This window comes from Cervus elaphus, chromosome 29 (assembly GCF_910594005.1).
Source record: "Cervus elaphus chromosome 29, mCerEla1.1, whole genome shotgun sequence".
Taxonomy (NCBI): domain Eukaryota; kingdom Metazoa; phylum Chordata; class Mammalia; order Artiodactyla; family Cervidae; genus Cervus; species Cervus elaphus.
In genome coordinates this window covers 15,726,484-15,752,610 of record NC_057843.1, presented here as the reverse complement: position 1 = coordinate 15,752,610, position 26,127 = coordinate 15,726,484, and the positions used below count along the sequence as shown (strand labels likewise).

The 26,127-nt window shown below is 37.2% G+C and overlaps 1 long non-coding RNA gene across 1 annotated transcript in view; it reads right to left on the bottom strand.

Annotated features, from left to right (window-relative positions):
* LOC122686193 overlaps positions 1-26,127 on the bottom strand; it is a 397,014-nt gene that overhangs the window by 182,727 nt on the left and 188,160 nt on the right. The window lies entirely within an intron of this gene.

Genomic DNA, 26,127 nt, shown 5'->3' with positions numbered 1-26,127 from the left:
TATTCTTGGGCTCCAAAATCACTGCAGAGGGTCACTGCAGCCATGAAATTAAAAGACACTTACTCCCTGAAGCAAAGCTATGACAAGCCTAGATGGCATATTAAAAAGCAGAGACGTTACTTTGCCAACAAAGGTCTGTCTAATCAAAGCTATGGTTTTTCCAGTAGTCATGTATGGATGTGAAAGTTTGACCATAAAGAAGGCTAAGCGCTGAAGAATTGATGCTTTTGAGCTGTGGTGTTGGAGAAGACAGTCTCTTGGACTGCAAGGAGATCAAACAAGTCAATCCTAAAGGAAATAAGTCCTGAATATTTGATTGGAAGGACTGATGTTGAAGCTGAAGCTCCAATATTTTGGCCACCTTATGCAAAGAGCCGACTCACTGGAAAAGACCCTGATGCTGGGAAAGACTGAAGGCACGAGGAGAAGGGGATGACAGAGGATGAGATGGTTGGATGGCATCACCAACTTGACAGACGTGAGTTTGAACTAGCTCTGGGAGATAGTGAAAGACAGGGAAGCCTGGTGTGCTGCAGTCCATGGGATCACAAAGCGTCAGATACGACTGAGCAACCAAACAACAACATGGTCTCTGTGTATGATAGTTCTCTTGCACAGAAAACAGAAACTTTTATTTGACCACGTCAAGTTATATATCTCATCACATAGTAAAATGAAGGAAAGCTGTCTTGAAAAGGACTAAAATGATGGTAAAGCACAATGAAGTCCTCAGACATATTAATTAGACTAAATGATACATCACAATCTTAAATCCTCAATATTGTCACCAAGTCACGAAGAAAATTTTTACCTAAATACTAGTTTAAGGAGTATAAAACTGCCTTTCCCACCAGGAACAAAAAGAGCAACACCGTACACAGGTTTCATATTAATTTCCGCCCCTCTCCCCCTTCCCCCCACCTCCGTCTTGAGCCATAACTACTTTCTTTGTCCCTCAATGAAAAAGTTCCTAGGAGGCATGAGTTTTGACTAATTATACAGCTCAGCCCAAGCAATTTCATTGAAAAAAAAAAAAAAAAAGCAATCCAAGCAGGGTACCACAAAGTGAATCTTGAAAATATTTTACAAGATAAATGACAGAGACTGTAATTTTCAATTTCTTTCAATGTGCTTCAGGTTTATAGGATGTAAGGAGGGAACTACTGGGAAAATCAACTTGATGTGAATTTATGATTGGCAAGATTACTTTAAAGAGATGTACAACGAATTGCTCTTTTAGCTTTAGCTCACATAATGTACCAGACATCATATTCTCAAGGGCAAACAAACCACTTTGTCACAAATAATTCTCTGAATTTCTTTTTTTAATGTTTTGTTCTTTTATAATGAAGAATGGAATTTCTGAATCTACATTATAATTGTCTTGAAGGGATAGTCAATATTCTACTACATTATTGTAGCTTCCTGGGCCTAATATAGTGTGAAATACATGTTTAGAACTCAAAAACCACTTGCTGATTAACTGTTTTTTAATTTCATCCTTGTTATTTGTCCTGTGGCAAACTCTTATCTTTCTCATTGTGAGAAATGTCCTGCATTTCAGTTATATTAACTAAATCGCTGTTAATATAGCTGTACTGTTCTTTTCATATCTGAAATATTACCAAGGACTTTAGAAACTTTGTAACTAAAACTCTTACTCCCCTGATACTCTTAGGATCTGAACTTCCCTCTCCAAAATCCATTTTCCTGTATGTAGGTCTTGTTACTTGTTTTCTGATCTGTGCCTCCTGGTACTTGTTCGATGACCACTTCCAGGCTCACCTAACTCTTCATAGACAAACCTTTGCATTCTCCTCCATCCTATTCTTTTTTTTTTTTTTAATGGTAAATTGTTTTATTTATTTAATTGATAGCAAAGTTCAGTATTTTCTCTTTTTTTGCATTTGTACTTTTTCTTCAGTTAATTGCTTGTTTGAGCAAGCTCCAGGAGTTGGTGATGGGCCAGGAAGCCTGGTGTGCTACAGTCCATGGGATCACAAAGAGCTGGACACGACTGAGCGACTGAACCGAACTGATTATCAATTTTATTTTTCCCAGGGCTCTTCACATACCAAGATATCTCTTCCATATTGCAAATGCTTTTCCTGATGGCGGTTTGCCTTTTGATTGTGTTTTTGATGTTTTATTTTAAATTACTTTTTCATTGGAGTATAGTTGACTTAAAATTCTGCATTAGTAGGAGGTGTAAGTAAAATGAATAATTTATACATATACATATATATACTGTTTTTAATATTCTTTTCCCAGAGTAGAAATTCTACTATAGAGTACTGAATAGAGTTCCCTGTGCTGCACAGTAGGATTTCATTAGTCATTTATTTTTACGTGTAGCAATGTGTTTATGTCAGTCCCAAGTTTCCAATCTCTCCCTCTCCCCTTTCCCCTGGCATTACCCCTTGGTAACCACACGTTTGTTTTCTACACCTATTTCTATTTTGTAAAGTTCATTTGTACAATTTTTTTTTTTTTTTTTAGATTCTCCATCCTACTCTTGAACTTTTCCTTGATCGACTACACACTCTTGAAAAGTCTGCCCTGGCCACACACACTAACCATATGGTTTATCTTGAATGTTACGCCCAAACTAGATACTCTAAAAACTGGAGAAAAGCAAAAGCCAAAAGAAGCTATTAAGTGTCTAAAATGGCACATGTCTACTTTGTGCATGTGTGTGTTTAGTCACTAGGTCATGGCTGACTCTTTGCTTCCCCATGTACTATATAGCCTGCCAGGCTCCTCTGTCCATGGGAATTCTCAGGGAAGAATACTGGAGTGGGTTGCCATTTCCTTCTCCAGGGGATCTTCCCAACCCAGGGATCAAAAGCACATCTCCTGCTTTGCAGGCAGATTTTTTTTTTTTTAAACCACTGAGACACCAGGGATGCCTGTGTGCCTAACTTTAGGGGACTCTGGATACAGAGGCAAGCTGACACAATATACAGCCCAAATGTGAATTATGATTCTGCTTTATAGAAATCCAATGCAACAACCTGGATTTTTTTTTTTTAATAAGCATCAGCAAAATAAAATCCTAGCACCACTGGGCACTTGTTCTATTCCAATGCTCCCAACAAGACACTGCAAGATAATTTTGCATTAATTTGCAAAAAAAAATTTTTAAATGATGCTTAAAATATGAAAATGACTTAACTGAACTCCAAAGAGCAAACAAAACAGATTCCAACATGATGTTCTGGCTCCTTCATCTAAAGCTCTGGAAATACACATTTAAAAGGATAGGAAAGAATATTCAACACAAACTGTGTACTACATATTTCACAGATGCATCTCATTTTTTATTGAATCTTCACAATAACTCCATAAGTTAGGTGTCTGTATATCTATCTTACAGTTAATGAATCGCAACATGTGAAGGTCAACAGGGATGGATGGTGGTAATTTTTGCCTCATTGGGTTGTTGAGAAGAATAAATGGAACTGTGAGTGGAATCGATATCAACAAACATTGATTGAGTCTCTCTCAGGTGCCACAAAATTCTGTCTATGTTATCTCATTTACTGGTTCTAAGTGGGCAAAAGGACCTTCAGTGTGACTACCAGTGGGGACCTAGGTCCTATGTAGACTTCTGTTCTTCCAGGTTAGTATTAATGTCTTATTTACAGCTGCACTCTTAGTTGTAGACAATATTCCCGACCCACATAATATATGGTCAGGAAATACTGTATTTATCAAGGGAAACGTCATCATGGATATTCTTGAAAGAGGGTTGCTTGGAAATATTTAAGGACTTAAAATGTCTATACCATTATCATAATACTATTTTATATGCTTTCTAATTTGCAGTGAAGGAAGTATGTTTGCCTATTGTTACTACTGAAGAAAATATCTGAAGCCACACCAGAGAACTTATAAACATGAAGAAATATATCCAGTAGAAACCACCAAGTGACTGACAAAGTTCATTTTTAAAATTTATCACATAAGACATTCATATCTTAAGCATAATAAACTGAACATAAATTAATTTTTCTGAGTATAAGGAATTTACTTCAATGTCAACAATAATTTCATCTTTTGTAAATTCTTTAATCTGTGCATTTGAGTGTGCCTCTTACTTTATCAGTTGCTATTCTGTCAGCTCTCCATTTTGAACGCTGCCAGTAGACCTGATTTAAATGGACTGATGCTGAAGCTGAAACTCCAGTCCTTTGGCCACCTGATGTGAAGAGCTGACTCATTTGAAAAGACCCTGATGCTGGGAAAGATTGAAGGCGGGAGGAGAAGGGAACGACAGAGGATGAGATGGTTGGATGGCATCACCAACTCAATGGACATGAGCTTGAGTAAACTTTGGGAGTTGGTGATGGACAGGGAGGCCTGGCGTGCTGCAGTCCACGGGGTCACAGAGTCAGACATGACTGAGCAACTGAACTGAACTGAACTGCCTCTTTCTAAATCTTTGTAGTCTAGGAAAACAGACAATAGAGCCAGTTGGAATTACGCTTAATATAAGAGCAAATGTATTATGGGCGAAAACCTACTAGAGATATGATATCTGTTTTTAATTTCATAATCCTTTTAGTATCTTAGGTCCAAACATCAATGACTTAAAAATAAGTGAAAGATTGGTGTGTCTGCAAAACTACCAGAGAACTATTAGAAAAATACAGTCTATGCTCACTAATACATATTTCCCAATACTGAAAACCCAGCCTTTCAGTAGAGCAAGGCTTTAAAACTCCAGGTTATAGATTGCTTGCTAAAAATGATGGGTGTCACTAGGATTATGCATAAGAATAGAGAAAAGTAGGGAAAAAATGAGGAACTGAAAAACTCCAGGCCAGGGAGCTAGACAAATATTCTTTCAATCAGAAGATACTATGTTAAATTCAGTACATTTTTAACTGGAAATTTTACTTCTCTGTTTGGGAATTAATTCATTTAGTATATGGGTATTTGGAAAGAGGTTGTAAGCTGGATAGTATTCCATGGGAATAATTTCTCCCAGCCTGGAGGATATTTGGGGTAAGTTAAGAAAAGATAAATGAGTTAAGAACTCAACTTCATAATACAAGATTAAAAATGTCTAGAACCCTATGTTTCTTTTCCTCAAGTTCTCTTTTTAAAAAAGTTAATTGAGAAAATTAATGAATTTTTAAAATTAAAGTCCAGAGGTTAAAAGCACCTAAACACCACCGCAACTACAATAGGATCCTAAACACCTAGGTACAAATCCACTTCTGCTTCTCCTTCCTCCTCCTCATCATCTTCTTTCACTGTTTTTTCAAGAGAAATCTATAGTCAGCCACAAATATTTGATTCACTGTATAACACCAGAAAATGACAGAAGATAGTACTGGAAATTGAAGTTGACTTTATAGGAATACAAATCAAAATGATGTTCCAGATGGGCATTTTGAAATGTATTACACAATCTCGAGATGGTAAGACACTTCTTGATCTACCTCAGCAGGAGCCTAATGTGCTATACAAGCCGTCTTTTCACAATCTAATGTCTCTCCCACCCATCTACCCCTCACCGTCAGTTCTTTGGAAGGCTTCTGGAACATACTGTGTTCCAGCCTTGTAGGGCATCTTACATTTTTTCACTTATTCTGTCAAAGATAGTAACACATTTTATGTCAAATAAAGCGCTCATGACTAGGCTGGACATACAGCCTTTTTTCCAGATTAAAAAACAACTATAAACTTAAAAATAACAAAAAGGAATGTTGTATTCTCAAAACATGCAAAACAATTGCTCTAATGAGTATCGAACATTTGGCAGTGATATCCAAAAAGATATTCCCTATCCTGTAAATTAGCATAGCTTGTGAATTAGCATTATTAATGCTTACATCTGGGATCATGGGGTACAGGGAGAGATTTAGTGTCTGATTCTTTGTGAACTCATGGACTGTAGCTTGCCAGGCTCCTCTGTCCATGGGATTCTCCAGGAGGAATACTGGAGTAGGTTGCCATTTCCTACTCCAGGGGATCTTCCTGACCCAGGTGGTCTAAGATCCTCAGTCAAGAACAAGTAATTGGTATGAGATCTGTGACACTACAGTGACTGCTAGAGCTCTACTTACTTAATTTTTGCAACTATTCTTTGAGTTAGATTTAATAGTCCATTCTATACATGAGGTAACTAAGGCTCAAAGAGAAAAAGTACCTTGGTCTATAACTTGGTCTAAGATTATAAAGCCAGTACCAGTAGAGCTGAGATTTGAAGTATGATCTATTTCTAATTGTTTTAAATATATTAGTTCCACTATAAATATATTTAAAATTTACATATTTACAAACAGAAACATATTATTTTTCTTCCAAAGTTATCCTTCATCTTAATACTAACCTTTATATTTACCTTAGCTTAACCTTCATCCTAACTCATATAACCTTCCAATGAGAGAATCAGACAAAGTAAATGGACTTCCTAGGCCTACCACTATCCATCACTGCACTGGCAAAGAGAGAACAATTCTAGAGCTTCCATTATTACTGTCAGAAAGCAAGCTAGGGTCCCCAGGGTGATATTCTTCTTTCAGTGCAAATAGCACAGAATCACTACAGATAACATGGTTTAAATAATGCTTTAGGAATGAATAAAAACCCTGGTGCCCTTATTTTCATTTCATGATCTATAAAAGGGGTCATATGCTGCACTAACATTTATTATACTCTAACCAAAAAATCTCACACCGGAGTTTTCAAAGATGTCTTATTTTGAAAAGAGATCAAGCATACTTGGTGCATGAACAAAAGACAATAAATAGGGGGAAAAGGGTGGTGCAGGTTTCTATCACCTTTCTCTTCAATCATTATAAGAGAGGCCTAAAAATTCACATCATTTTTATATAAATGACTTTAGTTTGTGCTGTTATTTATTAGAAGCATGAAAGTATTTTAGAACTGTTGCTCAGACTCAGAATGCTAGTGCTGGAAATACCTTTAGAATAGAAATATCTATTCGAATTACTCTTCCCCACTATAGACCAGGAAATAAAAGTTCAATGAAGTAATGTAGATTCACAGAGTAACTTGGTTTTTGAGGAGTAGAAATCAAGTTCCAAGCATTTTTTTCAGGGGATGACATATACTATACTAATACTACATCTTCTGTACTTAGATTTGGAAATTCCCTACCATAGGATTTCTATGTCCTCTCAGGGACAACTCACTGAGCAATATCATGCATTTGTTTTGATCTGAAGTTATACAAGACAGCATATGTCTGCAAATTGTGGAAACCACATGTAGGGCTGGATACCGTAGACAGAGCAACCTAGAGCTAGAAGATCGCATTTCAGGTTAGGGAACCACACAGTTCAGTTTGCCAGGGACAGTCCTAGTTTACACCATTATCCCCACACAATTTTTAAAAATTAAAACCATTAATTTTATTTCAGAATGTACAGACTTGATCTTTATTTTTGGGAGTATGCTCTATATTTTTCTTACATTTATATTGGTTTAAAAATAACAACTGGAGTGTATAGATTCTGGTACAGCACTGTGTGTTTCTATGTGTTTTATTTATTTTTCACTGAAGGATAGTTGCCTTACAGAATTTTGTTGTTTTCTGTCAAACTTCAACATGAATCAGCCATATGTATACATACATCCCCTCCCTTTTAAACCTGCCTCCCATCTCCCTCCCCATCCCACACCTGTAGGTTGATATGGAGCCCCTGTTTGAGTTTCCTGAAACATACAGCAAATTCCTGTTGGCTATCTATTTTACATATGGTAATTTAAGTACCCATGTTATTCTTTCCATATGTCTCACCCTCTCCTCCCCTCTCCCCATGTCCCTAAATCTATTCTCTGTTTCTCTATTGTTGCCCAGTAAATAAATTCTTCAGTACTATTTTTCTAGATTCTGCATATATGAACTAGAATATGATATTTATTTCTTTCTTTCTGACTTATTTCACTCTGTATAATAGGTTCTAGGTTAATCCACCTCATCAGAACTGACTCAAATGTGTTCCTTTTTATGGCTGAGTAATATTCCATTGTGTGTATGTACCACACTTCTTTATCCATTCATCTGTTGATGGACATCTAGGTTGCTTCCATGTTCTAGCTATTGTAAATAGTGCTGTGATCAACAATGGGATACATGTGTCTTTTTCAATATTGGTTTCCTCAGGGTATATACCTAGGAGTGGGTTTGCTGGGTCATATAGTGGTTTTATTCCTAGTTTTTTTAAGGAATCTCCATACCATCTTCCATAGTGGCCGTATCAATTTATACTCCCATCAACAGTGTAACAGCATTTCCTTTTCTCCACACTCTCTCCAGCATTTATTGCTTAAAGACTTTTTGATGGTGGCCATTCAGACCAGCATGAGGTGAAATCTCATCGTAGTTTTGATTTGTATTTCTCTAATAATGAGTGATGTTCAGCATCTTTTATGAGTTTGTTAGCAATCTGTATGTCTTCTTTGGAGAAATGGCTGTTTAGGTCTTTCCCCCACTTTTTGATTAGGTTGTTTGTTTTTCTGGCACTGAGTTCTATGAGCTGCTTGCATATTTTGGAAATTAATCCATTGTCAGATGTTTTGTTAGCTGTAATTATCTCCCATTCTGAGGGTTGTCCTTTCACCTTGCGTAGAGTTTCCTTTTATCATTATCCATTAGACGGCAGATAGAATGAAAACCACAATCACAGAATACTAACCAATCTGATCACATGGACCACAGCCTTGTCTAACTCAATGAAACTATGAGCCATGCCCTGTAGGGCCACCAAAGACAGACAGGTCATGGTGGGGAGTTCTGACAAAACATGGTCCACTGGAGAAGGGAAAGGCAAACCACTTCAATATTCTTGCCTTAAGAACCCCATGAACAGTATGAAAAGGAAAAAAGATAGAACATTGAAAGATTAATTCCCCAGGTCGGTAGGTACCCAGTATACTATTGCAGATAGGTAGAGAAATAACTCCATAAAGAATGAAAAGACGGAGCGAAAGCAAAATCAACACCCAGTTGTGGATGTGACTGGTAATGGAAATAGAACTGATGCTGTAAAGAGAAATATTCCATAGGAACCTGGAATGTTAGGTTCATGAATCAAGGAAAATTGGAGGTGGTCAAACAGGAGATAGCAAGAGTGAATATCAACATTTTAGGAATCAGTGGACTAAAATGGATTTCAATGGGTGAATTTAGCTCAGATGACCATTATATCTACTACTGTGAGCATGAATCCTTAGAAGAAATGGAGTAGCCCCCAGAGTCAATGGAAGAGCCTGAAATGTAGTACTTGGATGCAATCTCAAAAATGACAGAATGATTTCTGTTCATTTCCAAGGCATATCATTCAATATCAGAGTATTCCAAGTCTATGCCCCAACCGGTAATGATAAAGAAGCTGACGTTGAATGGTTCTATGAAGACTACAAGACCTTCTAGAACTAACACCCAAAAAAGATGTCCTTTTCATTCTAAGGGACTGAAATGCAAAAGTAGGAAGTCAAGAGATACCTGGAGTAACAGGCAAATTTGGCCATGGAGTATAAAACGAAGCAGGACAAAGGCTAACAGAGTTTTGCCAAGAGAATGCACTGGTCATAGCAAACACCCTCTTCCAAAAACACAAGAGAAGATTCTACACATAGATATCAGCAGATGGTCAGTACTGAAATCAGATTGATTATATTCTTTGCAGCCAAAGATGGAGAAGTTCTATACAGTCAGCAAAAACAAGACTGAGAGCTGACTATGGCTCAGATCATGAACTCCTTATTGCCAAATTCAGACTAAAATTGAAGAAAGTAGGGAAGACCACCAGACCATTCAGGTATGACCTAAATAAAATCACTTACACTTATGTAGTGGAAGTGACAAATAGATTCAAGGGATTAGATCTGGTAGACAGAGTGTTTGAAAAACTATGGACGGAGGTTCATGATATTGTACAGGAGACAGGGAGCAAGACCATCCCCAAGAAAAAGAAACGCAAAAAGGCAAAATGGTTATCTGAGGAGGCCTTACAAATAACTGAAAAAAGAAGAGAAGCAAAAGGCAAAGGAGAAAAGGAAAGATACATCCATCTGAATGCAGAGTTCCAAAGAATAGCAAGGAGAGATAAGAAAGCCTTCCTCAGTGATTAATGCAAAGAGGTGGAAGAAAACAATACAAAGGGAAAGACTAGAGATCTCTTCAAAAAAATTAGAGATACCAAGGGAATATTTCATGGAAAGATGGGCACAACAAAGGACAGAAATGGTATGGACCTAACAAAAGCAGAAGATATTAAGAGGTGGCAACAATACACAAAAAAACTATGCAAAAAAGATCTTCATGACCCAGATAATCACGATGGTGTGATCACTCACCTAGAGCCAAACATCCTGGAATGTGAAGTCAAGTGGGCCTTAGGAAACATCATTATGAACCAAGCTAGTGGAGGTGATGGAATTCCAGTTGAGCTATTTCAAATCCTGAAAGATGATGCTGTGAAAGTGCTGCACTCAATATGCCAGCAAATCTGGAAAACTCAGCAGTGGCCACAGGACTAGAAAAGGTCAGTTTTCATTCCAATCCCAAAGAAAGGCAATGCCAAAGAATGTTCACACTACTGCACAATTGCACTCATCTCACACGCCAGCAAAGATAATGCTCAAAATTCTCCAAGCCAGGCTTGAGAGCCAGTACATGAACCAAGAACTTCAAGCTGGATTTAGAAAAGGCAGAGGAACCAGAGATCAAATTGCCAACACTGGTTGGATCATTGAAAAAGCAAGAGAGTTCCATAAAAGCATCTACTTCTGCTTTATTGAGTATGCCAAAGACTGACTGTGTGGATCACAACAAACTGTGGAAAATTTTTAAGAGATGGGAATACCAGACCACCTTATCTGCGTCCTGAGAAATCTGTATGCTAGTCAAGAAGCAATAGTTAGAACTGGACATGGAACAGCAGACTGGTTCCAAATTGGGAAAGGAGTATGTTAAGGCTGTATATTGTCACCCTGCTTATTTAACTTATATGCAGAGTACATCATGAGAAATGCCGGGCTGGATGAAGCACAAGCTGGAAACAAGATTGCTGGGAGAAATATCAACTACCTCAGATATGCAGATGACACCACATGTATGCAGAAAGTGAAGAAGAGTGAAGGAGCCTCTTGTTAAAAGTCAAAAAGGAGAGTGAAAAAGTTGGCTTAAAACTCAACATTCAGAAAACTAAGATCATGGTATCTGGTCCCATCACTTCATGGCAGATAGATGGGGAAATAGTGGAAACAGTGAGAGACTTTATTTTTGAGGTCTCCAAAATCACTGCAGATGGTGACTGCAGCCATGAAATTAAAAGACACTTACTCCTTGGAAGAAAAGTGACCTCCTCCTTCTCAGTGAAGGTCATCATCAGCTTTTTATTTTATGGTTAGGGATGTAGCTAGAAAATTAATTGCTCACTACCTTAAGATTTTCAGTAGAGCATTGATTTCACTGTAATTGTTACATAAATTTCAAGTTTTCTTTTTTTTAGATTAAATCTAACAAAAGGCATTAATGAAATCACATGAACACTTCTGTATTCCATGCATGTTACTTAACTGTTGGAATGGTGTCACACATTGATCAAACTTTACTAAAACTATTGCTTATACATAATTAATTCCAAACTAACTCTGGTACTAAGACACAGAAACAAAATAGGTGGATTTGATTTACCAATAACAGACTCAATCTCAGCACTCTCTCCCTTCAATTATATATTAGACTAGCAAACAAGATAGAAGGAACACTGTTGAGATGAAGACCTTGCTGACTCTGGCTTCTCTATGATGACAGACTTAGAATAAATTTTTCAGTTATTGAAGTCTTCTATATCAATGCTGAAATCATATTCAAAACAAACCATAATTCCCTAAATACCAAAAGTGCACTCACTCCTTCAAAAGTGAGGTGATATCACTGCTTTTTGTTTGAACAAAGAAGTGAATAAAACCAGAATGAAATTGAAGTAAATATTATTTGACATTATTATTTTTCATGAGTAGAAACTGGCTGATCTACTGAAATTTTTTTTTTTTAAGACTAGTTCAACAGGGTACTTACTGGCATCATGTAATACAAATAAAAGTCATGTAGTAAGTTAGTTTTTTACTTTGGAATGGCAATCTTGTATTACATTCAAAAAGCATTTGGATGAAAGTTAAAAAAAAAAAAAATCAAACAGGAAACTAGGAAGTTCCAAGTTTCTATTCTTCCACAAGAGGAAATAACATAATTACACATTACTTAAAAGAATCTTATGAAAACTCTGAAAATCAGTCAATGATACAACAAACAAGCAAATGCCCAATCAAGAAAAGGCACATTCAAAACAGTAGGGAATTTTGTGGTGATTTTACTCACCTTGTCACGTTCCCTCATGGGTATAGCCCTACACAGTCAGGAAGAAGTGACCCGATTCCTAGTTCCCTGCCTCAAGCTAGAATGAGCAGAGTAGAATATATTGGCAAAGTTCTAACATGTCTGCACTCTGACAAAATAATTTCTGTCTCACCTGACTCAGAGCTTAGACAGGGAAGAGCAGCAAAGTTTAGATTTGAGGTTGGAAGCCATGTGAAGCGTGGCAGGCCTATAAAACTGCAGGGGCGCTGCAGTTTCCAGAAGCCTGAGGTAAGGTGACAGGCAGAAAAATATCATAGGCTATCTAAGACACTGAGGAGAAGCTGGAATAAGCCTCTTTGGGAAATTAGACCTTGAAAACAGCCATGACTAGCATCAGCAAATTACTGGACTAGGAAGCTCCAGGCTCTTATTCCCTACAGAAATATTAAATCAACTATAGATTGATGAAGATAGTTTTGTGAAAGCTCTAAAGACAAATCAGAGATCTACAGTTTGTACGGACTAGTGTAGGGAAGAAAGGATATACACAAATACCCAGACAGGACACATGCCCAGAAAAGGCCTGAAAAGCTCTCAACCTTTTACTGGGCTTATTAATGATGGTCTTTTGTACAGAGACAGTCTGTGATCATTGGGAGAGAAGACGACTTCTTTTTCAAATGCCTGATTTTCAACAAAAGACCACAGGCATTTAAAGAAACAGAAATACGCCCCATTACAAAAGGTTAAACTGGTGACTTTTTAAATCTTGACCTTATTTCTCTTGTACTTGGAAGTTTGTACCTTTGACCACCTTCATCCTCCTCTCCTTCCTTCCTCCTCTGGTAACCACACATCTGATCCAGCTAATTTCTGATAACATGGTTTCATTTTGCCAAAGCATGCCAGTTGACAACACAGTATCAAATTATGCACTTCCAAATTGTCTCAACAATGTAACAGCCAAGCTCTCACACAGTGTGGGAACTAATACTAGCCTAAGCAAACGAACCATGACACAGCCCACCAGAGGAAATGGCTGGTGGAGAGAGGGAGCCGCCACATAGGCTATGTGGGTGAGAGCCCTGGGCACTTTATCCAAGTCCTGCTGCCCTCCTGGATCATTTTCATGCCTACTACCCAGAGCCATCCCTAGTTTCAGATGGCTGGACAAAGAGTTTTCCCAACTCAGAAATGGACAGTGCAATCATTCCCCTCTGCAATAAATTCTAAACACCACCATTTAGCTGTGATTCTACAGTCATAAGATTGCTTTGTACACAATGAAACAAGACAAAATGGATAGATGGCAATCCTTTAATTGGCTAAAGGGAAATTAAAAGTTGGGCAAAATTGATAGGTTGAATTTTTATCAGCAGATAATTGTTATTAGAAATAATATCCTAGAGGTCAAAATTTTAATCCTTTATCTTAAAACAGGTTTATAAAAAAGGGAAGAGGAAGAATATAGAGAAGTGGGAATAACAGGACCATCCAGCAATGAAAAATTGCAACAAATTTATGCTTCTTTTTTTAACTATTATTCTTAATTGCGGAAAAAAATACCCATGAAATAAACATGATCATCTTAACTATTTTTGTCTACAGTTCATTTTTAAGTCTCTAGTGGCATTAACTACAGTCACATTGCTGTGAAGCCATCACCACCGTGTATCTGCAGAACCCTTTTCATCTTGGAAATCTGAATTCCTATACCCATTAAACAAAGACACCTCATTTGCCTGGAGTTGTTTTTTGCAACAACTAGAAAAAATGCTGCTTCTTGTTGAAAAGAAAAGGTACAAATTCTCCCTTCTTTATACTGAAGCATGGTTGCTGTATGGTAAGTTATAGGTATGTGTGCATGCGTGTTAAGTCACTTCAGTCACTCTTTGTGACCCCATGGACTGTTGCCTGCCAGGCTCCTCTGTCCTAGGGTTCTCCAGGCAAGAATAGTGGAGTGGGTTTCCATGCTCTCCTCCAGGAGATCTTCCCAACCCAGGAATCAAACTTGTGTCTCCTACAGCTTCTCATTGCAGGCAGAGCCTTTACCACTGAGACACCGGGGAAGCCCAAGCTACAGAGATACAAGATAGTGAGCCACAATTTTTAAATTTATAGTTATTATAAAGCATTGACTATATCCCCTGTGTTATATAATATCCTTGTAGCTTACTTTGTATATAAGAATTTGTACCCCTTAATGCCTTTATTCCTCTCCGCTCTCCCTCTCCCCACTGGTAACCATTAGTTTGTAGTTTGTTCTCTATATCTGTGAGTCTGTTTCATTTTTGTTATATTCACTGGTTTGTTGTATTTTTTTAGATTCCACATATAAGTGATATCATACAGTATTTGTCTATGTCTGATTTATTTCCCTTAGAATAATATGCTCCAAGCCTTTCCCTATTGTTGCAAGTGGGAAAATTTCATTATTTTTATGGCTGAGTAGCATTCCAGTATTCCATAATATCACACACACACACACTTAGGTTTCTTCCATATCTTGGAACTTCTAAATAATGCATCTATGAACATTGGGGTAAATGTATCTTTTCAAAGTAGTTGGCTTTTCTGGGAGTATTTGCTTGTTTATTTTGGATATATACCCAGGAGCGCAATATTTGGTTTATATTGTAGTTCTAGTTTTCCTTTTCTGAGAAAGTTCCATACTGTTTTACCTAGCGGCTGTACCAATTTACATTTTCACCAGCAGTGTATGAAGTTTCCTTTTATTCCACATCCTCATCAACAATTGTTATTTGTGCTCTTTTTGATGGTAGCCAGTCTGATGAGTGTGAGGTGATATCTCATGGTGGTTTTGACTTGCAAATCCCTAATGATTAGTGTTGTTGAGCATCTTTTTAAGTGCCTGTTGACCACCTGCATTTCTGCTTTGGAAAAATGTCTATTCAGGTCTTCTTTTGGCTATTTTTTTTATATTAAGATAGTTGTATGAGCTGTTTATACATGCTGAATGTTAACCCCTTATCAATCAAATCATTTGCAAATATTTTATCCATTCAGTGGCCCGTATTTTCAATTTATTGATAGTTCCCTTTGCTGTACAAAAGTTTTTAAGTTTAATTAGGTCTCATTTTTGCTTTTATTTCTTTTGCTTTAGGAGGCAGATCAAAAAATACTGATGTGATTTGTGTCAAAGAGTGTACTGCCTATGTTTTCCTCTAGGAGTTTTACAGAATCTTGTATTGCATTTATGTTTTTAATCCATTTTTACTTTATTTTTGTATATGGTATTAGAGTGTTCTAAATTCATTGATTTACATGATGATGTCCAGCTTTTCCAACACCTCTTGCTGAGGAGACTATGTTTTTCCTAAAATAAATTCTGTCTCCCTTATCTTAGAATAATTGATAAGAATTGAATGGGTTTATTTCTTAGCTCCCTATTATGTTCTATTTACCTATATATCTGTTTTTGTGCCATTACCCTACTATTTTCATTATTGTAACTTTGTAGTATAATCTAAAGCCCGGAACTCTGATTCCTCTGGCTCTTCTTTCTGAAGACTTGGCTATTTGGCATCTTTCGTGTTTTCATTCAATTTTTAAAATAATTTGTTCTAGTTTTGTGAAAAATTCCATTGATATATTGATGGAGACTGCCTTGCATCTGTCGATAGCCTTGAGAACTGTGGTCATTTTAACAATAGTAATTTTTCCAATCCAACAGCATGCTTTCTATCTGTTTGTATCCTCTTCAATTTCTTTCATCACTGTGACTCAGCTTACCAAGTACAGGTCTTCTACCTCCTTAGGCAGGTTTTATGGCTAGGTAGCTTACTCTTTTCGATGCAATGGTAAATGGGATCATTTCCTTATCTTTCTGACAGTTCATTGTTAGGGCAGAGAAATGTGTATGGAATACTTCAAAAATTTAATGACATTACACACAACTGTTACAAGGAGAAAACATGATTCAGAGGAGGCACAAAATTGCAGTTTCATAACTGATCCTGACAACAACTCAAGTAAATTGGGGTCTGCATTAGATGTAAAACTACAGGCAATTTCAGACTCCTTTATTTACAAGTAAACTATATAAACAGCACAGTTCTGTTTGTCAAAATCCCTATACTGGGAATGTCATCATGGATGAAGAAAGCTAGGAAGGCAGTTAAAGCACACAATTCTTACTTAAAACAACACAATAATAATCCTAAATGAAAATTAGAACTAGAGCCCAACACCAAACATGAGATACCGAGCTTTAAGAACAAATTTCTGTGTATTAATTTTGTATCCCAAATCTATTAAATACACTGACTGGCTCTAGTAGTTTTCAGGTGGTATTTCTAGAATTTTCTAAGTGTAGTATCATGTCACCTGCAAGCACTGACAATTTTAATTCTTCCTTTCTGATTTGGATTCCTTTTCTTTTTTGTCTGATTGCTGTGGACAGGAATTGTAATACTATGCTGAATAAAAGTGGCAAGGATAGACATCCTTATCTTTTTTTCTGAACTTAGGGGAAATGCTTTCAGCTTTTCACCATTGAGCATGATGTAAGCTGTGGTCTATCATATATGACCTTTATTATGCTGAGATGTTTTTCCTCTATGCCCATTTAATGAAGAGGTTTTTTTTTTCCTACCATAAATCGATGTTGAATTTTGTCAAAAGAATTTTACCCTTCTATTGCAATGTCATATGGCTTTATTGTTCAATTTATTAAAGTTGTGAATCACACTGATCGATTTGCCATATTGAAAAGTCTTTGCATTCTTGGGATAAATCCAACTTGATTATGGTGTATGATCCTTTTAACATATTGTTGGATTTGGATTGCTAATATCTGGATGAGGATTTTTACACCATGCTTATCAGTAATATTTTGTTGTTATTTAGTTGCTAAGTCATGTCCAACTCTTTTGTGATACTGTGCAACATAGCCTGCCAGTCTCCTCTGTCCATGGGATTTCCCAGGCAAGAATACTGGAATGGGTTGTCATTTCATTCTCCAGGGTATCTTCCCAACCCAGGAAATGAACCCATGTCTCCTGCATTGGCAAGTGGATTTTTTTTTTACCACTAAGCCACCTGGCAAGCCCTTGTATTTATGTGTGTGTGTGTGTGTGTGTGTGTGTGTGTGTGTGTGTGTGTAGAGAAAGAAAGAGAGAGGGAGGGACGGAAAAGGAAAGAAGGAGAGAGTGGGTGTTTCCCATCTAAAAGCAGCAAGATACACATTCTTCTCAAGGGCACATGGAACATTCTTTAGGTTATATCACATGCTAAGCCACACAACAAGCCTCCATAAAATTTTTTAAAAAACTGAAATCATATCAAACATCTTTTCTGATTACAACACTATGAGACTAGAAATTAATTACAATAAAAAGCTGAAAAAAATGTGGAGGTTAAATAATACCTATTCAACAATAATGGATCACTAAAGACATCAAAAAGAAAATTAAAAAAAATACCTACAGACAAATGAAAACAAAGATGTGATGATCCAAAACCTATGGAATACAGTAAAAGCAGTTCTAAGAGGGAAGTTTATAGTGATACAAGCTTATCTCAGAAAACAAGAAAAATTGCACTTAAGCAGTATATCCTTTCATCTAAAGGAAGTAGAGAAAGAAGAACAAATACCCCAAGTTAGTAGAAGGAAAGAAATCATAAACAGCAGAAATAAATGAAATAGAGATTTTAAAAAGACAGAAAAGATCAATGAAACTAAAAGCTTGTTCTTTAAAAAGACAAACAAAATTGATAGTCCTTGAACCTGACTCATCAAGAAAAAAAAAGGGGGAGAGGACTCAAATCAATAAATTCAGAAATGAAAAGGACAAGTTACAACTGACACTACAGAAGTACAAAAGACCATAAGAGACTACTACGAACTACATGTCAATAAGAGACAACTTAGAAGAAATGGATAAATTCTTAGTCATGTACCAACCATTTCCCAAGAGTGAACAAGGAAGAACTAGACAATATGAACAGACAAATTACCAGTAATTAAATTGAATCAGTAATTTAAAAATTCCCAACAAACAAAAGTCCAGGACCAGATGACTTCACAAGAGAATTCTACCAAACATTTAGAGAAGTTAGCACCTATTCTCAAACTATTCCAAAGAATTGTAGAGGAAGGAACAATTCAAGTCCTTCTATCACTGTGATACTAAAACAAGACAAAAATATAAAAAAGAAAAGAAAATTACAGCCTAATATCACTGATGAGGCTTCCCTGGTGGCTTGGTGGATCAGCCTGTAAATAAATAGCACTTATATATACATGCTATTGTTTTAAATTGCTGACTTCTGAGTTTCAAATGCATTTTAACAACTGTGCATTTGTACTCTCCTGTCACAATTACTGTTTTCGATATTATGCTTTGCATCGAATTGTTTTTTGTATCCCTTAATTACTTACTGTGGATAGAGAATTTTATTATTGTTTACTTACTGCTAATGATTTCCTCCTTTTACTGTATGTTTGCTTTAACCAATGAGGTTTTTAATTTTGTAATTTTCATGTGTCTATTTGTGGCCTTTTCTTTTCTGCCTAGACGAGTTCCTTTAGTATTTTGTTGTAAAGTTGGTTTGGTTGTGCTGTACTCTTTTAACTTTTTCTAGTCTGTAACACTTTTATTCTCTACATCAAATCTGAAGGAAAGTCTCTCTGAGTAGAGTATTTTTGGTTACATATATATTGAGAGTCCCTTGGACTGCAAGGAGATCCAACCAGTCAATCCTAAAGGAAATCAGTCCTGAATATTCATTGGAAGGACTGATGCTGAAGCTGAAACTCCAATATTTTGGCCACCCAATGCAAAGAACTGACTCATTGGAAAAGACCCTGATGCTGGGAAAGATTGAAGGCAGGAGGAGAAAGGGATGACAGAAGACGAGATGGGTGGATGGCATCAGCAACTCAATGGACATGAGTTTGAGCAAGCTCCAGGAGTTGGTGATGGATAGGGGAGCCTGGTGTGCTGCAGTCCATGGGCTTGCAAAGAATCAGACATGACTGAGAGACTGAACTGAACTGATATATATATTTTCCCCTTTCATCACTTTAAATATCTCACGCCATTCCCTTCTAGCCTGCAGAGTTTCTGCTCAAAAGTCAGCTGATTGCCTTATGAGAGTTCCTTTTATGTTATTTGTTGCCTTATCCTTGCTGCTTTTAGTATTTTCTTTCTAATTTTTGCTATTTTAATTACAACCTGCCTTGGTTTGTTTCTCTTTCAGTAAATACTGCATGGCACTCTGTCCTTCTTGAAATAGGATGACTATTTCCTTCAAATAGTTCCTCAGATGCCCTCTCTCCCTATCCTCCTTCTGAGAATCCTGTAGTGAGAATATTAGTGTGCTTGACCCAGAGGTCTCTTAAAACTATTCTCATTTGGTTCTTTTTTCTTTCTTTTCTTCTGCTTCAGTGATTTCCACTACTATGTTTTCAGCTGGCTGTTCCATTCCTCTGTAACATTTAATCTGCTTACTATTCATCCTTCTAGTGTATGTTTTCATTTATTTATTGTACCCTTCACCTCTGTTTGGTTCTTTATATTTTCTAACTCTTTGTGAATAATTTTTAACTTCTCATTCTGTGCATTCATTTCTTCCTCTTCTGAGAGAGAAGAATGGATCACCTTCATGATCATTATTCTGGACTCTTTCTCAGATAGATTGTCTATGTTCACTTTACTTAGTTCTTTTTGGGTTTTATCTGGTCCTTATGTGGAACATGTTCCTCTAACACTTCATTTTGCCTAAGTAGCTGTGTGTATCTTTATGTATTTGGTAGGTTAGATGTGTTTCCCAATCTTGGAGAAATAGCATAATGTAGGAAACATTCTATACATCCCAGCAGCACCCTTCTCTCTTGCCACAAAAAAATGTATGCTCTAGAGTCTCACCTCCTGAGGGCTGCCTGAATCCTGTTGTGGGGAGCAGACTATGTCAGCAGTCTGGTAGGCTTGACTTATTCCTGGTTTGGTTTGTTGCTAGTCCCTGCCTTGTGTGGAGGCTATTGGTTACTGGTTGGTACCACTTGGTCATGGGAAGCTGACTGTAGAACTCCAGTGGCCCCCATGGGTTACTGTTGGCTGATTGCTGGATGCATTCAGGGTCCGGAAGATCCACAGCTCTTCCCCACTCACTGGTAGATTATGCCAGGTTCTGGGGTTAGTGCTATACTACCAGCAGGCAGCACAACATCCTGGAATGTGTTCACAGGGCCCAAAGCTGTTGTCCTGAAGTTTGTGTTGGCCTGCTAGTGGGCAGGGCAGGCCCCAGATATTCCCAGGGCATGGTCTGGCATGCTGAGGACAGGATGAGTCCACAGGTTGTATGATTTAGTTTTCCTGCCTGTGGAGTCTACCTCTTAGTGTGTGAGGCTAGTCAAGCCTAGAGCAGGTTTCCTGAGAGCAGAATCGGAGCCCCATGTGATTCTGGGACTGATCTCTGCCTACTCATGGATGCAGCTTTTTCCTGGGTCCTCTGATAGGCAGGATCATGTTCTAGGTTGCAGGAGCCTCAGGAGGCCTTTAGGCAATCTGCTGGCTGAGGGGTGGGGCTGTGACCTCATCTGGTGAGTTGCTTGGCCTGAGGGGTTCCAGTACTAGCACCTCCGGGCTATTGGGTGGGCCTATGTTTTGGTGCTAAGGAGCTAGTGGGAGGATTCCACAATGGTGCCTGTCAACACCAGTGTCCACGTGGCAGAAGAAACTCTAAGGACTGCTGCCAGTGTCTATGTCACACCTGCCACTTCCCCTGCCTCTTCAGGAGTCTCTCCAAGAGAGTAGTAGTTTTGTGTGGTTTTGTATGCTCCCTTTAAGTGTGAAGTCTCTATTTCCCTCAGTCTTGTGGGATTCCCCAAACTAAGTACCACTGGCCTTCCAAGCCAAATGCTGAGGGCTCATTTTCCCAGGGCAGGACTCATAGGCAGGGGAACCTGAAGTGAGGTTCAGAACTCTCACCCCTTTGGGAGAACCACTGTAGCATAATTATACTCCAGTTTGTGGGTCACCAACCCATTGCTTTGGGACTTGACTATATGGCAAGCTCACCTCTCCTACCCATCTCATTGTAGTTCCATGTTTTTAGTTTTATAAGATTTTTTTCAGGTAGATTTTGACCTCTCTGGTGGCTCAAGTAAAGAATCTGCCTGCAATGCAGGAGACCCAGGTTTGATCCCTGGGTCAGGAAGACCCCCTAGAGAAGAGAATGGCTATCCACTCCAGTATTCTCACTTGGAGAATTCCATGGACAGAGGAGTCTGGAGGGCTACAGGCAGTAGGGTCTCAAAGAATTGACATGACTGAGCAACTAACACTCTTTTTTCCTGGCCTTTTTAACTGATGGTTGTTCTGCAAATAGTTGTTTTTTGTGTGTGCTCCGGAGAGGAAGTGAGCTCAGGGTCTTGCTACTCTGCCATCTTGGTCAGTCTCTCAATAAGCTGAATTTTAAAGGTGGATGATATTGCCAGGCATGCATATTTTAAAGACATGTTTTTATACAGTTTTTCATTCCTTACTGTAAAGAGGAACCTTAGATCTCTTTAGACTGAATGTTCATTCAGTAAAGGTTAATAAAGTTACCACCTTTCTTTATACTTCCTCTAAGTTTCCACTTGCCTTTTAATTTTGGGGTATTTAGAGAATTGTTCATCTGAGGTAGCAAAGCCACTCTTCTCAGTCACCATGGAAATGCTAATTAAAACTATAATTAGATACCACAACACATTCACCAGAGTGCTAAAATAAAAATTTCTTGTAATTTAAAGTGTTGGTAAAGAGGTGAAGCAAGTAGAACTCTTACACTCTATCAGTGGGAAAGCAAATTAGCACAACCAGTTTGGGAAAGTTACAGTATCTACTAAAAATGAATATATATGCAACATATAATTAATAACATATCCAACAGAAATGTGCATATCCATGTCCCCAAAGACAAGTACAAGGATGTAAGAGCCACAAAGTGGCCATGATAAAAGAGTATATAGCACTGAAAGGTAAATTATTACTACTACACATAGAAGTCTCACATAAGTAATATTGAGAACAACAGGCCACATAACAAAACATGTACAAATTCTATCATTCTGCTTACATAAAACTCAAAGAAAGGTGCAAAAACTAATGGCATTTGAATTTAGGAAAATTGCTATCATATTGAGGATTGGGATTTGTAATTTTGGAAGAAAAAGAGCACCTCCAACTGTACTGATTATGTTCTATTTCTTAATTTGAATGGTTAACACACATGTTTGTTGGTTTTGTGATAATTTATTGAGCTGTTCACTTATAATCTGTGCATTAAGCATACTTAACAAAGATCTTTAATTAATCAATTATATATGATTATACTATATGCCAGATAAGGTATATGATATTAAAATAGAAAAATAAAAAGCACTTAATTATTCCACTGATGCATAGACTTCAAGTCTTTTTTTTCCTATATGAATATTCATACATGGGCACTTACTTAGCATTGATAGTTTTTATAACAGAAATTATCAAAATTGTTTAATGAAAATAAGAAAATCTGAGTAGATCAAGCTTCTATAGTCTTAGAAGCACTAAACATTAAAAAATAAGCTACTAGTTCCAAAATAACCTTTCACATTAATTTACCACTAAATTTTCCTAACTTTTAAAAAATATGGAATTCCCACACAATATTAAAAAAATCTCATATCTTAGCAAGTAAATTTGAGAGGGATAAGACATGTTTTTTTTTTCTTGAGTAACACTTCTTTCCCTTGTGATTCTTTGATTAAGACTTATTTTTATTTATTTGTTTCCTCTCTTTTCATAAATAATTACCATGTTTTATTTGTTTGCCATTTTGGTGATTATTTTTTTCCTCATAATTTTCATCATTGTCATTATCTTCTGCATTCTAAGAGTGCCTCTTCAGTCTGCTTTCCATAAATCTAATTATGTTAGTTGTTGCCTACAAAAGTGAGTGAAAGTTGCCCAGTCATGTCTGACTCTTTGCAACCCCATGGACTATACAGTCCATGGAATTCTCTAGGCCAGAATACTGGAGTGGGTAGCTATTCCCTTCTCCAGGGGATTTTCCCAACCCAGAAATCGGACCCAGATCTCCCACATTGCAGATGGATTCTTTACCAACTGAGCCACCATGGAAGCCGAAGAATACTGGAGTGGGTAGCTTACCCCTTCTCTAGCAGATCTCCCTGACCTAGGAATTGAACTGGGATCTCCAGCATTGCAGGCAGAACTTTACCAGCTAAGCTACCAGGGAAGTCCCTTGCCTATGAAGGCCAATTTAATTCTTCTATTACATTTTCTGTTTCCTTTCAATCCTTTGCATTTCAACTCTTCAATGTTAATGGCTCATATTTCTAAATTAATCAATGCAAATGTTAAGGACAAAATACAATTTTCTAAAATATTTTTCTGGTTTTCATACTAACTCATTGATCTACATATGCATTACCTCAGGTTTTCATTCCCCACATTAAAGTAATCATTATCAAGATCATGTTTGACTTTGATTGTATTTTGCTATTGCTTCTGTATTTGAGAATGTGAGAAAAATCCATTGAAGGGTAGTATTTCTCAACAGACAAGTTATAAGACTGACCATTAGCCCTTGGTCCTACTGATAACTTGATTTTTTTGTAGAAAGCCTCTAAGCTCCACAGTTGAGTAGACTGTGAACAACCTCAGGCCTAAATTCCAATGAGTATCAGGTATAACCTCTGAGCCACCAGGGAAGCCCTCAAATAAAACCCCTCTGTTCAAATGCTAGTGACCCATCCTGTCTCCACAATCTGTGCTTCTCTGATCACACACTTACACAGTACTATTACTATCATCACTAATATCATTATCACCACATCGGCAAAACCTATCTTTCTCCTTGGTTACAATGTATTTCCATAAGTCCTTTCTTTCTACCCTGAAGAGGGATCAGGAAAGATAATCCTAAAATGGATACAGATATGAAGGCACTGGTTGAAGGGAGGTGCTAAGATACGGTTGCTTAACCTTCTAAGTCATACCAATCATGGATCTCTGAGTTAGCAGGCAGAAGATAAGGGAGGAACACAGAGTCTCGCTCTCTATTACTTAAGGCCATGGGCTTGCTCTATTCCAGATTGCAAATTTTAATTTAGCAATATGGAGTCTTCCCAGAAGCTAATAACAGATTGGTTTAAAGACTCAGTTTTGAATTTTGTCATAAATTTTCATCTTTATCTGTGCCCTTATAGCCATTTTAAGTTGCATTAAGGACTATTAATCTGGTAGAACTTCCAAACAACAACTGACACCTTAAACTGTGATTAAAAAACCAACCCATCAGCATCATTTGGAGAAAAATTCAATCTTCGTCTAATATTTACTCACAACCAAAAGTTATTCCTGAATATCTGTGCAATATTACTTTGACACAGATGGCAAAATAGTTATTAATAACATAGCACATGTAAATATTTGGATCCATCTCAGTAGAACTGAGAAAGCGACAAAACTGTCTTATGAAGTAAATTTTCATTGCTGACTCAGTGTTCATTTCACTTTGCCCCCAAAGTGCTGTAATCTTCTTTGGTACTTTTTGAAATAAACAAGTAACATTTATTTTCAGAATTTTTTAGTGTAGTGGGGAGATGAATTCATTTACATTTCATAGCAGGCCAAGATCCACTTTATCTCTCAGAATTATACAATGTCTATACACTGTTCAGGAAGTGACAAGGTCCAGCCTTCTAAATACAACTTAACTTCACTTTTCAAAGAATAAATACAATGAAAAAAGAAGGGGAAGAAACATATCAGGAGAAAATCAGCAGCATATCAATTTTTTTTTTAAAGTCTTGGTTTCTTATAAATAATTTAAAAAGAAATCACCCCTATAAACTCTCAACTTTTTTTTCATGTTAATTATTTCATACAACTCTTTTGAGATATTTTGTTATGGTCAATTCTCTTTCAATGATTGCCAGTGAACAATTTGCAATTCAGTCTTTTGCCCCTTAGATTATGAAACAAGCTTCTTGCTACGTATTAAGGCAATAGGAGCAGTATGAAGACATGGACTGGAAGATTGAATGTCTAGGAGTAAGCATTATATTTCCCTCATATTAGCTCTACCGATGCTATGACTTACTGTCAGATCTACAGGTTAGTGCCAATCTACACATGCTAATTGGTCTGTATCATGAGAAGTGTGGAAACAGAGGACAAGCATTAGAAACTTTTATAGACATTTAGTAATTTTATGTCTGTAAGATAATGACAAATGATAATAAATGTGTGGATTTGTATGTTTTATATGCCTTTTAGTCATTTCCTAGTAATAATTTTTTTAGAAATTTTATAAAAGCATTCAGTCTATAATGGATTTAAATGAGTTAACAGTAACTGACCCTTAACCACAGGGTCTGAGAAGCACAGAGCTATATGCACATGGAATGTATTCAACATGCTGGACCTCAATTTCTCCATCTCTAAAAATATGAGAAAAGATCCCAACTTTGTCTTCCATAGAGGTTATATGGAAACTAAACAGAATTACTTATTCATAAATTATTTATAAGCTCTAAAGTTAAGAACTAGCTCATTGGAAAAGCCCCTGATGCTGGGAAAGACTGAAGGCATGAGGAGAAGGGGGCAACGGAGGATGAGATGATTAGATGGCATCATTGACTCAAGGGACATAAGTTTGAGAGAACTCTGGGAGATAGTGAAAGACAGGGAAGCCTGGAGTCCTTCAGATCATGGCGTCACAGAGTCAGACACACCTGAGCAACTGAACAACATAAAACTTCA